This window comes from Salmo trutta, chromosome 18 (genome assembly GCF_901001165.1).
Source record: "Salmo trutta chromosome 18, fSalTru1.1, whole genome shotgun sequence".
Lineage (NCBI taxonomy): Eukaryota > Metazoa > Chordata > Actinopteri > Salmoniformes > Salmonidae > Salmo > Salmo trutta.
In genome coordinates this window covers 56,900,729-56,905,164 of record NC_042974.1, presented here as the reverse complement: position 1 = coordinate 56,905,164, position 4,436 = coordinate 56,900,729, and positions in this window count along the sequence as shown.

Here is a 4,436-nt window from a genome sequence, read left to right as displayed (position 1 = left end):
GGGGAAGGCTGGACTCTCTCCATCTCTATGTAGGCCTAGTTCTGAATCCCATAGTTCCTTCGCACTCATCTACCCATAGCCCCTACATACTAGGCACTACACAGTAGTTCAAAGAACATGACGTTCTGAATGCCTAATCAACCCTACACCTCTCGGCACTCCTCGAGATCATCTGAGGTGATTGGATACAAACTGTGTAAGCTTTATGCTAATAGATTCACCTTGCCTTCTGATTGGCTAGGTGGAAATGTTACCATGTTGCTTCCACCTATCCAATCCTCTCAGATCTACAGAAGTGGCTTGGGGTCCATTTCAGACTAGCTTTTCTCCCAACGCCTCTCTACTCTCGCTACTCTCCCATTGTATATGAAGACCTTTCAGCTTGGATTTTTTTTAATGTATTTTTATTTAACCTTTATTTAACTAGGCAAATCAGTTAAGAACTAATTCTTATTTACAATGACGGAAAGGTAGTCTGGACTAGGAGAGGGGTCCAAACATCAGACCACACCAGTAGAATGGAGAGTGGTCCAAACATCAGACCACACCAGTAGAATGGAGAGTGGTCTAAACATCAGACCACACCAGTAGAATGGAGAGTGGTCTAAACATCAGACCACACCAGTAGAATGGAGAGTGGTCTAAACATCAGACCACACCAGTAGAATGGAGAGCGGTCTCAACATCAGACCACACCAGTAGAATGGAGAGCGGTCTCAACATCAGACCACACCAGTAGAATGGAGAGCGGTCTCAACATCAGACCACACCAGTAGAATGGAGAGCGGTCTAAACATCAGACCACACCAGTAGAATGGAGAGTGGTCTAAACATCAGACCACACCAGTAGAATGGAGAGTGGTCTAAACATCAGACCACACCAGTAGAATGGAGAGTGGTCTAAACATCAGACCACACCAGTAGAATGGAGAGTGGTCTAAACATCAGACCACACCAGTAGAATGGAGAGTGGTCTAAACATCAGACCACACCAGTAGAATGGAGAGTGGTCTAAACATCAGACCACACCAGTAGAATGGAGAGTGGTCTAAACATCAGACCACACCAGTAGAATGGAGAGTGGTCTAAACATCAGACCACACCAGTAGAATGGAGAGTGGTCTAAACATCAGACCACACCAGTAGAATGGAGAGCGGTCTCAACATCAGACCACACCAGTAGAATGGAGAGCGGTCTCAACATCAGACCACACCAGTAGAATGGAGAGCGGTCTCAACATCAGACCACACCAGTAGAATGGAGAGCGGTCTCAACATCAGACCACACCAGTAGAATGGAGAGCGGTCTCAACATCAGACCACACCAGTAGAATGGAGAGCGGTCTAAACATCAGACCACACCAGTAGAATGGAGAGTGGTCTAAACATCAGACCACACCAGTAGAATGGAGAGTGGTCTAAACATCAGACCACACCAGTAGAATGGAGAGTGGTCTAAACATATCATATATTTTTGCCGTTTTAAAGCTAATGTTCTGTAATTATACACATTTTGTAATGACTTATGCAGTGTTAATATGATATCTGAGTGGGAATGACTAACAAAATCAATGGGGGCTCCCTGGAGGTTAGGGCCCCTGGGCACGTGCCTTGTGTGCCCGGTCGGTATTCAGCCATGATTACTTACTACAAGTTTAGATAGCTGATTACAGTAACTACCAATCAAAAAAATTGTTGGCTGAAATGGCTAATTGAATGACTGTCAGTGACTGACATAAGAGAAAAAAACAAGAGTAAACTGCTGATGGCATTTGCGAAATTGCATCTGGTTAATTCTACTATTCTTACTCTCAATAGTATGTTGAAACCCCGACTGAGTGCCGAAAATAAATACAAAATAAAGTTGTTTTGGGGTCTGTGCCCCCTAGTGGCCAGGGGCCCTAAACTACCGCTTATGTTGCTTATACCTGGAACCGGCCCTGCTAGTTGTTTTTGTTCACTCCTACAATATGTTAATTGATTCTATTCAATATTGCGACACTGCCTCCCTCTCCACCCGGATGCTGTGGGCTGTGTAGTGGGTTTAATTTGAGATGAGGTTAGCTCTCTGAGAGTCTCTCTCTGTGTTGAGTGAAACACAAGGCAGAGTGCTGTCTGAGTGGATGGATGTCGATGCTCTGAAACAATGACTCACATCCAGCCACTATACAAAGTGTGAGTGCGTGTGTGTGTGTGTAGGTGTGTGTTTATATGTGTCTGTACGTGTTTATGTGGGTGGTGTGTTTGTGTGTGTGAGAGAGACTTCTCTCAACTACCCAACTAGTCCTGCGCCACTAGCAGTAGAGTGAATGGTGTCCTATCAGACAGACAGCAAAACGAACAGACCCTAAGTGCTGAACATGTTACAAGCATTCCGCTACACTCGATTTAACATCTGCTAACCATGTGTATGTGACAAATAAAATTTGATTTGAACCCACACAGTCTGCCAGTAGTCTGTGTGATCACCTGCAGGGGGCACTGTGTCTCCATGGCTAAGTGTACATCTACATGACTAAGAATAAGGACAGAGATGAGAACAGGTTTAGCTGTGGCTGCAGAGGAAAGATGAGAGAGCTGCTTGACTGGTGCATTTTAAACTGTTATATATCTCTCTCTCTCTGTCTCATTCTCTATCTAGCTCTTCTCTCACTGTCCAGATGCTTCTTTTGCATTGTCTGGGTGACCACTGAGAATCAATATGTGTTGCTCTCACTTCATGCTGTCTGCCTCGTTCTTGTTCTTCAATGTCTGTTCTTGTCTCTGGTCTTGAAACCAAAACCCTAGGGTTTGAGGAGCGTTAGGCAGACTTGAGGCTCTAGAATTGGAGAGACAGTTCAGGGAAAAGAGGGAGACACCTAGACATGTTTGCTCTGTGCAGGCTGTGTGAGAGAGAGAGAGAGAGGCCTTTAGAATGAACTGGTGCTGAAAGAAAGAAGGGTATTGTGGATGCAAGAGATCTCTTCCTTTCCCTCAATTCCCTCGTTCTTGGCAGCTAGCTATGTGGATGATGTAACCCTTTGTTAAAACATGAGAAAGCAAAGCCAGCCATCACCAGGAAGAGGCTGGGGGAGTCAGTGTGCTCGTATGTCTGTGTGACATAGTGCTGTGTGTGTGTGAGGTTGCAGAAATGCTGATGAGGTACTTGGGTTACTGGCCTGCCGAGGCAAGGTTTTCTGTAATGTCTTCCCAGCTCGTCTAGGTAATGGCTAGCACATTGCTACAAATAGGTTACATTTATAAACCACTGGCAGTGCAGATGTATGATTGGGAGAAAAGGTTATTTACTTGGAGGTTTACAATTTATATATGTCCCAAATAGCGCACACTTCCCTATAATGGACTACTTTTTTAACAGGGCCCACATTTCACTGTAGTGCACTAGATAGGGAATAGGGTGCCATTTGGGACGCTTATTTGTTTGATGTCCTTTGTCTTATGATTCTCCTTCTCTACACAGCCATTCCAGAGGATATGATGCACTGTTGAAAATGAAATCTTAGGAAAATCGAATTGTTAGGAAAAGTAGTCGGGCGAGCGTCGTCAGGCTAAAATCAAATAAAATGACAGATAATGTGATTGCAGTGAGTGTTGCTGAGTATGCAGTAATTTGACAGTTGGTTCATAACTTCATTACAACTCTCATCCGTTACCAATCAAGTAATGATACCTAATATTAATATAAGAATAAGATATGCCACCTAGTAGACGCTTTATCCAAAGCGAACTACAGTCAGGCGTGCGTACATTTGATGTATTGGTGAAGCCAGTGGGAATCGAACCCACAACCTTTGGTGTTGCAAGCGCCATCCTCCACTGACTGAGACACATTATTCTACTGCTGGTTTTGTTTGACTTCTACATCGCAACATCCTACATCGCAACATCCTACATCCCAACATCCTACATCGCAACATCCTACATCCTACATTCCAACATCCTACATCGCAACATCCTACATCCTACATTCCAACATCCTACATTCCAACATCCTACATCGCAACATCCTACATCCTACATTCCAACATCCTACATACCAACATCCTACATACCAACATCCTACATCGCAACATCCTACATCCTACATTCCTACATCCTACATCGCAACATCCTACATCCTACATTCCAACATCCTACATCGCAACATCCTACATCCAACATCCTACATACCAACATCCTACATACCAACATCCTACATCGCAACATCCTACATCCTACATTCCTACATCCTACATCGCAACATCCTACATCCTACATTCCAACATCCTACATCGCAACATCCTACATCCAACATCCTACATCCCAACATCCTACATTAACCTGACACCACACACATCACAACAATCTCAGGTTGCTTAATCATGCGCTAGTCTACATGATATGGTTCTGTCCTCTGGTTGTCTTCAAGATCCCACATGTAGCTCAGTTGGTAGCTC